Source organism: Eriocheir sinensis, chromosome 5 (genome assembly GCF_024679095.1).
Source record: "Eriocheir sinensis breed Jianghai 21 chromosome 5, ASM2467909v1, whole genome shotgun sequence".
Lineage (NCBI taxonomy): Eukaryota > Metazoa > Arthropoda > Malacostraca > Decapoda > Varunidae > Eriocheir > Eriocheir sinensis.
In genome coordinates, this window is record NC_066513.1 from 2,485,336 (window position 1) to 2,495,891 (window position 10,556).

General features: G+C 43.4%; 1 long non-coding RNA gene across 3 annotated transcripts; it reads right to left on the reverse strand.

Annotated features, from left to right (window-relative positions):
• Positions 1–8,983: 8,983 nt before the first annotated feature.
• Positions 8,984–10,069, reverse strand: LOC126983362 (uncharacterized). Of its 3 annotated transcripts, none has more exons than XR_007735819.1 (3): positions 9,944–10,069; positions 9,495–9,754; positions 8,984–9,431 (listed from the first exon to the last, which is right to left on the reverse strand). It is a non-coding gene; the product is annotated as an uncharacterized LOC126983362 (long non-coding RNA). The 3 variants fall into 3 exon arrangements; XR_007735821.1 differs by having other exon boundaries at positions 8,984–9,408; positions 9,540–9,754; positions 9,881–10,006; XR_007735813.1 differs by having other exon boundaries at positions 9,881–10,006.
• Positions 10,070–10,556: the final 487 nt, after the last annotated feature.

The following is a 10,556-nucleotide window of genomic DNA, read 5'->3' on the forward strand; positions in this document are numbered from 1 at the left end:
TTCCTTCTTATGCAGTCCACCTTCCATCCTTCCTTCCTTCTTTTATTTTTTTTTCTTACTCTCATTTTCCTCTACCAATACCTCCTTTTATTCCTCCTCTTTTTCTTATCTTTACTCACCCTTCCTCTTATTCACTCACTCATTACCTCACTCACTCACGTATTTTATTCCTTCCTTTGAGTTATCTTCTTTTTTTGCATGTTATTTTTTACCCTCTCCCTCCCTTCGTCTGCTTTCTTTTATCTTTACTCTCCCTTACTTTCACTCACTCACTCATTCACTCACTCATTCACTCACTCACTCACTCACTCACTCACTCACTCGCTCAGACCTCCCTTCTCACATCTCAAGGACAGCAACAACTCAGATCATACATAACTTTAAAATGCGATTACACTGGAGACAAACTAAAGGAAAATAGGTTACTGAACAAGAGAGATGGCAGAGAAAGAGCTAATGAGTGCATCCCGCCCCCGTGTGCCGCTTCGAAAGGTCAAAATGGGCGGTATTACGGGGAAAGAAATAGAAGGGTCATTGGAAGGGTCATTAGTGGCCCTGCGATCCTCTTTTGTTTCGGGGATTGAATTGTGTGACCGTTTTCCTCTTCTTTGTTTTTGGTACACAGTTTTTCTTTTCCGCTTTTCGCTAAAAGGTAAAAAAAAGTGTAAGGAATATACTGGATGTCCTTACTTCTTATAGGGCTTCCAGTATGTGCCAAATTTTCATACACACACACACACACACACACACACACACATACACACACACACACACGCACACAACTTTCTATACCCATTCTTGTTTCCTTTCTCCCTTCCCTTCTAATTCCTCTCTCTCTCTCTCTCTCTCTCTCTCTCTCTCTCTCTCTCTCTCTCTCTCTCTCTCTCTCTCTCTCTCTCTCTCTCTCTCTCTCTCTCTCTCTCTCTCTCTCTCTCTCTCTCTCTCTCTCTCTCTCTCTCTCTCTCTCTCTCTCTCTCTCTCTCTCTCTCTCTCTCTCTCTCTCTCTCTCTCTCTCTCTCTCTCTCTCTCTCTCTCTCTCTCTCTCTCTCTCTCTCTCTCTCTCTCTCTCTCTCTCTCTCTCTCTTTTCCGTCATTCTTCCTTTCTTTTTTTTCCCATTCCTTCCATCTCTGTTTCCTTATCACACCCACATACGCACGCACAAAAAAACATTCTCCCCCCTTTCAGTTTTTCTTCCTTACTCCATCCTTTCTTTCTCCTCTTTTCCTCCCTTTTACATTTTTTTTTTGCTTTCTCTCCATTGTTTCCTCTTCTTTCCTTCTTCCCTTTCTAATTCTCCTCCTCGGCCCCCTCTCTCCTTTCTCCTTCCCTTTCTTCCATTCATTTTTTTTTTTTCTAAACACCTTTTTCCCTCTCTTCCCCGTCTCATTCTCTCCCTTCTTTCTCTTTTCCATTTTCTACCTTCCTTTATCTCCCTTTTCTCTTTTCTCTGTTGCGTTTTTTTCTATTTTTTTCTTTTATATATCATTCCTCTCCCTTCTTTCCCTTCCCATTCCTTCCCTTACCCTCTCCCTTCTTTCTCTTTTCCATTTTCTCCCTTCCTTTATCTCCCTTTTCTCTTTTCTCTGTTGCATTTTTTCTCTTTTTTTCTTTTATATATCATTCCTCTCCCTTCTTTCCCTTCCCATTCCTTCCCTCACCCTCTTCCTTCTTTCTCCATTCCTCCATTTTTATCATACGCCTATTTCTTTTTATTAATACCTCTACATCCCTTCCTCCTCGTCCCGTTCTCTCCCTCTTTTCTTTTTCCATTTTCTCCCTTTATTTGTCACTTTTCCATCCCATCCTCCGCGTCCCATTCTCCCTTCACCGCCATCATATTCGGGACCTTCCTCTCGACCCTTATTTGAGAGTTGATGAGGCTTCGATATGTTGTGCTCTTCCGGAGATAAAGTTTTCAGCCCACGAATAAGCGTCTCATGAGTACGCCAGGGAGGAGGTTGCCTGCCACTTGGGTGGGGGGGGGGGGGGTTATCTCGTTCAAATTGCATGTGATGGCTAAAACACTACTACTACTACTACAACTACTACTACTACTACTATTACTACTACATTCTTGTTGCTCATATTCCTGCTTCTAAGCCAACTCATAATGCCCCAAGCCACGCCGGGCCTTCGAGTGTGGAGTTCGCTATCCCAGTGTGTGTGTGTGGGGGGGGGCGGGGGAGGGGGGAGAGGGGGGGGGGGCGCCAGCGGGATCACCCCAACACACAGACAGACAGTGGGAAAACGAGTTGACTCTCATTCATTCTGATCTCTTTGCCGTAGACGCCCATATATGCACAGTTGCCCACAGTAGGCTACTCAGATTAGCCATCTCCTCTCTCCTCCTCATCGTCATTACCCGTTGTTGGTCCACTGCGAGACACTGGCCTTTCCCAACGTTTTCATCCCTATTTACGTGATACTTGTGTCGTCCATCGTGTCCCTGCAAAGGTTGTAATTTGCTCTCTGCGCGTGGTTATCTGTCTACCCGGGTTACCACGCCGTCACTTTGGTTGTCCGTCTGTCGTCATTTCCGTGCATGATTTCCCGAGTCCAGTTCCGCCTATAGTTCCCAATCGCCATCAGAACAGCTTCAGCCCGGCATTGTTGCGTGAGCCGAACAATCGTGTATTTTTTTCCCTCAGTTCGTGCCGGCAGTGGTGGGGTGCGGGCCGCCCTCAAAGCCCGGACCATAAAAAGCGCCGCCGTGTGTTGAAAGTAATTGAAAGGATAATTGAATTTTCATTATGTTATGAGTTATTCATGACGTTTTTGCCAGAGCTGTACAAATCTAAATTCACTTTTTCGAATCAATAATTTGCTCTTTTGCTGAATACTGTTTCACAAATCCTTGCAAATGAAGTACGTGAAAACGCAAATATATTTCACGCCTCGCATTGACGCACAAAATAAAGTTACCTATTTTGCCGAACATTCTTCTATTATCATTTCCGAGTAAGGTGCGGGCTTTTTTCCCACACTTTCTTTTTGTTGCCCTTGAGTTGCTTCCTGTGCTGTAAAAAAGAAAACAATCATTGAATAGATAGCCGGATGGGGTGGCGGGCAGAGGGGTGGTGGCCCGAGGATTCCGGGTAAAGACTGTAATATCTTGGGCTGACCCGCGCCCGAGAGCACCGAGGTCACCCCTGCCATTTAGTGCTGATCCCAAGACTCCTTCGGCTGAGAGTTGTGCTGCACCGCAAGGGAACACGGGAGGGAGGAGGTGGGTTGCTGGGTGAGTGAACATGTATCAAGGGAGGGAGGAGGTGGGTTGCTGGGTGAGTGAACATGTATCAAGGGAGGGAGGAGATGGGTTGCTGGGTGAGTGAACATGTATCAAGGGAGGGAGGAACGGATAGGAAACTTGAAATGAAAGATGGAAGTAAGGAAAATGGAGAAAAAATGAGGAATGGACAGCAGGAAGGTCGAAAGACGGATGTTCTGCGCGCCATTATGATTGGATGGTCTACTCTATGGGGAAGCCCTGTGGAGGTTGACGCGCAGGGTGGAGTCAGCGTTGCCAGATTATCGTATTCATCACATCGTCTTTATTACTTTTAAGCCTCAAACTCTCGCACCTACACAAATAACGATAGAAAATTAAAGTTAGCGTTAAAACTCTTATTTATTGATGTTTGTTTGTTTGTTTTTGCTATAGTTAGTGGTCAGAAACAACGAAAATGCGATGCGATGTGTACGATAATCTAGCAACGCTGGTCGGAGTTCCCAGACGCCTCCGCCTCAATATACCCACAGCATCCAAGGACCGAAAAGGAAATCAATCGGGTTCTCACGAGTGTTTTTTTCACATTCATGGCGCAGAGCCTTTGTCAGAATACCACATGCAGGATCATAAAGTTACCACTGGAAGCCCCCACAACTCCTGCGAAAGCCTCTTGAAATGTTTAACCCATTCAGTGCTATGAGCGTCTGAGGACCCTTCCCAGGTTCTCTGCTATGAGCGTCCAGGGATGTTTTTATATTTGGGCAGCTAGTTGGCACCTTGTTGGTCACGATGGAGCGCGGTCACGCTCGACCGCCAATTATCAGATTAGCACCGACGTACCCATCCACAACCCGGGGGAGGGACCTAAGGGGACACGGGGGCTAAGGGACACACACCACGACCACCACCACCACAGAGAGAGAGAGAGAGAGACTGAGACAGAGGCAGAGGGAGAGACAGAACCTGAGAGACAGAGACAGACAGAGACAGAGAGAGGCAGAGAGAGACAGAGACAGAGACTGAGAGAGAGACAGAGACAGACAGAGACAGAGAAAGGCAGAGGGAGACAGTGACTGAGTGACAGACAGAGACAGACAGAGACAGAGAGAGACAGAGACTGAGAGAGAGACAGAGACAGACAGAGACAGAGAGAGGCAGAGAGAGACAGAGACTGAGAGACAGAGAGAGACAGACTGAGAGAGAGACAGAGACAGACAGAGGCAGAGAGAGACAGAGACAGACAGAGACAGAGATTAAGAGAGACAGAGACAGACAGAGACAGAGAGGTATAGAGAGACAGAGACTGACAGAGACTGAGAGAGACAGAGACAAACAAGAGACGGACAGAGACAGAGACTGAGAGACAGACAGAGACAGAGAGAGACAGAGAGAGAGAGAGAGAGAGAGAGAGAGATCCTTTCCATAATGATCTCCCCTCCTCCTCTTCCTCCTCCCCTTCCTGCCCCATCTATCCCCATCCTCCTTTCCTCCCTCCCTCCTCAAAATATCCTGCGTATATGAAGAAGAATGAAAGGAAGAAAGAAAAAATAAAGAAAGCGAAAAAGACAAAGCAAGGAAGAAATAAGGAAATAAAGAAAGAGAAGAAGAATGAAAGAGAAAGAAAGGGGAGAGAGAAAAAGAGAAATCAAGAATGAAATAAAGAAATAAAGAGAGAGAAAACAAACAAAGAGAGAAGGAAGGAGAAAGAAAAAAAGAATGAGAGAAGAAGAATGGGAGAAAGAATAAAGAGAGAAAGAAATATAGAAGAAAAAAAAATGAAAGAGAAATAAATAAATAAAGGATAAATAGAGAAGAGAAAAAGGGAAAGAAAGAAAGGAGGAAAAAGTAAAAATGAAAGAGAAAAGGTTGAAAGATAAAAGAAGAAGAATGGAAGGGTGAAACAAGAAGAATGAAAGAAAGAGAAAAAGGAGAAAGAGAAAGAAAGAAAGTAAAGAGAAAGAAAGATAGAGAAAGAAAAAAGAAAGAGGAGGAAAAGGGAAGGAGAAAGAAAGAAACAAGAATGAAGGAGAAAGAAAGGAAGATGAAAGAGAAAGAAAGGAGAAAGAGAAAGCAAGTAAGAAAGGAAAGAAGAAAGAAAGAAAGAGAGGAAGACAGGAAGAGAGTAAGAAAGGAAGGAATAGAGAAAGAAGAAGATAATTATCTCTGCTAATCCTCCACCAATGGGAAAACACTTGTGTTTTCCCCCTCTTTATTCATTAATTCCTCCCTCCCTCCCAAATCACACTGCTACTTCTAAGATGATAACGTGTGAATTTTGTCTTCACTTCTCCCCGGCTCCCGCAGTACGGGGTTCTATCCATCAGGGTTGGATCAAATACTGATTTTTTATAAGTCAAATATAAATACAAATACTTTTGTTCGGGATTCCAAAAATACAAATACAAATACAAATACTTTTGTTCGGGATTTCAAAAATACAAATACAAATACAAATACTTCTATTCCTGGATCTAAAAATACAAATACAAATACTTTTGTTCGGGATTCCAAAAATACAAATACAAATACAAATACTTCTATTCCTGAATCTAAAAATACAAATACAAATACTTTTGTTCAGGATTCCAAAAATACAAATACAAATACAAATACTTCTATTCCTGAATCTAAAAATACTAATACAAATACTTTTGTTCGGGATTCCAAAAATACAAATACAAATACAAATACTTTTATTCCTGAATCTAAAAATACAAATTCAAATACAAATGCTTCTATTCCTGAATCTAAAAATACAAATATAAATAAAAATACTCCTATTCCAGATTTCAAGGATACAAATAAAAATACTCCTGAAATTATACCAAAAATATAAAAATACTTTTTTCACAAGTTTACACTTCACATCATAATTGCATTTTATCATCATTAATGCCCGGAAGGTTTCCGGGCCGAGTTTTGCTCGCTTAGGAGTGTAAAAATTGCCGGCCTTACTAAACACCCTCTCAGATGGTGCCGGTAACTAACAGGTTCTTGCCTACCACAAGCTCAAAGGGTCAACGGTGCGGAGATGAGTACCTACCGCAGCCACACACAGCTATTTTTTTTTTTTTTTACAGCAAAGGAGACAGTACAAGGGCACACAAAAAGGAAACAACAATAAAAAAAAGCCCGCTACTCGCTTCTCCTGTAAAGAATCCGAAGAGGTGGCCGAAAGAGCAGTCAACTACGTGAGAAGATAGCGTAAGAAGAATAGCGTATGCACCCGCCTTTAACTTTACCTTCAGTTTTCTTCCTTTAGTGTCATGGCTAAGTGCAATGGTTAACACACATATATACTCTCTCTCTCTCTCTCTCTCTCTCTCTCTCTCCGCCAAGGTCTTGCAGTGCTTGGAGACCCGAGTCAAGTGATCACTGAAACTGGTCGTCAGTTATTCTCCGTTTTTTTTTTTTTCAACGTCTTCTGCGTAGTCATGGAAATGGCCGCCTCTGTGTTAAGGCTGAACTTGTCTGAAAAAAAAAGGTTCAGGTTTTTTTCAAGGACACACACACACACACACACACACACACACACACACACACACACACACACACACACTTAATCAGGACTGAAACGCGTATTCCCACTCTTTCCTCACCCCTGCTATTCTCTCTCTCTCTCTCTCTCTCTCTCTCTCTCTCTCTCTCTCTCTCTCTCTGTAAAGTACGTAACAACAGAGAACGGAGAATGAGTTTTAAACGCTCGACGAAGTTTAAGAAATGTGCCGCCTCGTTAGCTACTGCGCACTACTTGCTGCTATACTGTTATCATCATTATTGAGCACCGTGAATGGGGTATACCCGGAAGAGTACAAATATCAGTAGTTATACAAAGTCTCTTACTCTGCCACATTCAAGACACAGATAATCAAAAGGATAAAGATTGGGGAGCAGCGACGTAGCGATCTTTTTTTTTCTGTATCCTCTTATTTTGGCCCTTGAGCTTTCTGTCTTCTGTGTTGAAAAAAAAAAAGAAAGAAAGAAAAGAAAACTGCCAAGTCTTTACCTCATCGATTTCCATTTTTTTTTTTTTTAGCAAACTCTTTATCATTGTTCGCTACCATTTATTATTTATTTTTTTTTACTTGACGCTGTTCTTCGTTTTATTTTTTGGCTGCAGAGGGGGAGGGGGGGGAAACCATTATAATCCAAATTCTTCCTATTACTCTGTCCTACCTCCCCCCTCTCTCCCTCCCTCTTCTTGCCTCCCTGCCCCCGTCCTTCCCTCCCAGCTCATGGTCGGACCGGAACTAAGGACTACACAATGAAAAAAAAATTGTGGCAGGAAAACGTGTAGGTAGAACTGACCATGACTGATGACGGACTAGATAAATAAACAAATAAATAAGATAAACAAATAAGATAAACAAATAAACAAATAAAAGATATAGAGATAGAACTTATTTTTATTTATGCGGATTTTTTATTTATTTATCTACTTTTGCCCTTGAGCTGCTTCCTTAACTGCAAAAAGAAAAAAAAAGATGGATAGATAAACATAATGATAGATAGCCATGCAGATAAACAGATAAAGAGTCAGACAAATACATGTTCGATCGTTAGGTGATTTGATAGTTAGTTAATAGGTAGTCCAATAGTACCCTTGTATAGTACTCTTAGTTAGATAGGTAGTTTAATAGTTAGACAGTTTGAATTAGTTAGTTCGTTAATTTTACTGTATTCTGTATTTGTTTATTTATTTATTTGTTTGGATTATTTTTTTGTTTTTGTTTTATTTTATTTTGGTGTTTTTCTTTTTCTTTTTGTTTCTTTTTCCTTTTCTTTTCTTTATCTTTTTCTTTGTTTTCTTGCTGTTGTTTTTCTTTTTTGATGTTCTTTTATTTCATATCATCCTCTTGCTGATGTTCATTGGTCTGGGTGAGCCGCTTTCCTCCCAGAAGAGACCCACCCATAATTTTGGTGATGTTAGTTAGGGGCCGAAAGGTGGATGATGTTTCTTATATTTTTCTTCTCTTGATGTGTTTTTCTTCTTGTTTTTCTTTCCCGATGTTTTTTTTCTGTTCTTTTTCTTCTTATTTCTTTTCTTCGTGTTTTTTAATGTTCTTTTATTTCATATCATCCTCTTGTTGATGTTCTTCGTTGGTCTGGGTGAGCCGCTTTCCTCCCAGAAGAGACCCACCCATAATTTTGGTGATGTTAGTTTGGGGCCGAATGGTGGATGATGTTTCTTTGTATGTTACTTTTCTTGATGTTGTTCTGTTATTGCTGTTACTTTTCATTTGCGATGTTTTTTTGTTCTTTTTTCCCCTATTTTTTGGTGTTCTTTTCTATATCATCCCTCTTTGATGTTCTTTGGTCTGGATGAGCCTCTTTCTCCCCAGAAAAGACCCACCCATAATTTTGGTGATGTTAGTTTGGGGCCGAATGGTGGATGATGTTTCTTTGTATGTTACTTTTCTTGACGTTGTTCTGTTATTGTTGTTACTTTTCTTTTGCGATGTTTTTTTCTCTTTTTCCCATTTTTTTGGTGTTCTTTTCTTTATCATCCCTTTTTGATGTTCTTTGGTCTGGATGAGCCTCTTTCTCCCCAGAAAAGACTCACCCATAATTTTGGAGATGTTAGGGCCTGAAGGTGGATGATCTGTGTTTTTTATTTTATTTTCTTGACGTTTTGTTACTATATTTTTCTTTTTCTGGTGTTCCTGTTTCTTTTCCTTTGCTTTGGTGTTCTATCCGTGGATTGTCTACGACATCTAACGAGCACCACAAGCCAGTTTATTGTTCGAGTTTGCTCTCCTAGGCAGACTGCCCACCACGGCTGACGAGCTCCACCTGCCCGGGTTTATTGTTCGGAGTTTGCTCTCCTAGGCAGACTGCCCACCACGGCTGACGAGCTCCACCTGCCCGGGTTTATTGTTCGGAGTTTGCTCTCCTAGGCAGACTGCCTACCACGGCTGACGAGCTCCACCTGCCCGGGTTTATTGTTCGGAGTTTGCTCTCCTAGGCAGATTGCCCACCACGGCTGACGAGCTCCACCTGCCCGGGTTTTATGTATGGAGTTTGCTCTCCTAGGTGTATTACCTATGACGGCTCACGAGCCCAACCTGCCCGGGTTTTATGATCGGAGTTTGCTCTCCTAGGTGTATTACCTATGACGGCTCACGAGCCCAACCTGCCCGGGTTTTATGATCGGAGTTTGCTCTCCTAGGTGTATTACCTATGACGGCTCACGAGCCCAACCTGCCCGGGTTTTATGATCGGAGTTTGCTCTCCTAGTTGTATTACCGACGGCTCGAGCCCAACCTGCCCGGGTTTATTGTTCGGAGTTTGCTCTCCTAGGTGAATTACCTATGACGGCTCACGAGCCCAACCTGCCCGGGTTTACTGTTCGGAGTTTGCTCTCCTAGGTGAATTGCCTACCACAGCTAACGAACCTCACCTGCCCGGGTTTGTAATCGGAGTTTGCTCTCCTAGGTGAATTGCCTACCACGGCTAACGAACCTCACCGGCCCGGGTTTGTAATCGGAGTTTGCTCTCCCAGGTGAACTGCTTTCGCTAACGACCTCCACCTGCCCGGGTTTTTAATCGGAGTTTGCTCTCCTAGATGAATTGCTTTCGCTAACGACCTCCACCTGCCCGGGTTTTTAATCGGAGTTTGCTCTCCTAGATGAATTGCTTTCGCTAACGACCTCCACCTGCCCGGGTTTGTAATCGGAGTTTGCTCTCCTAGATGAATTGCTTTCGCTAACGACCTCCACCTGCCCGGGTTTGTAATCGGAGTTTGCTCTCCTAGATGAATTGCTTTCGCTAACGACCTCCACCTGCCCGGGTTTGTAATCGGAGTTTGCTCTCCTAGATGAATTGCTTTCGCTAACGACCTCCACCTGCCCGGGTTTGTAATCGGAGTTTGCTCTCCTAGGTGTATTACCTATGACGGCTCACGAGCCCAACCTGCCCGGGTTTATTGTTCGGAGTTTGCTCTCCTAGGTGAATTGCCTACCACAGCTAACGAACCTCACCTGCCCTGGTTTGTTGTTCGGAGTTTGCTCTCCTAGGTGAATTGCCTACCACGGCTAACGAATCTCACCTGCCCGGGTTTGTTGTTCGGAGTTTGCTCTCCTAGGCAGATTGCCTACCACGGCTAACGAGCCCCACCTGCCCGGCGTTGTAGCCGAAAGATCTCCGGCACCTCCGTCGGGGTCCCGATGGACGCCGAGGCGCCCTGCCGGGAGCCCTCCAGTCCTGCCATGCTCGCCTGGGAGACCTTGGGCTCGCTGGCGCTCCACCGCCCCGCCGATTCGAATAGGGCGGATGCAAGAACTCGCTTCTTAAAACTACCAGACTGGATTATAAAATTAATCATAA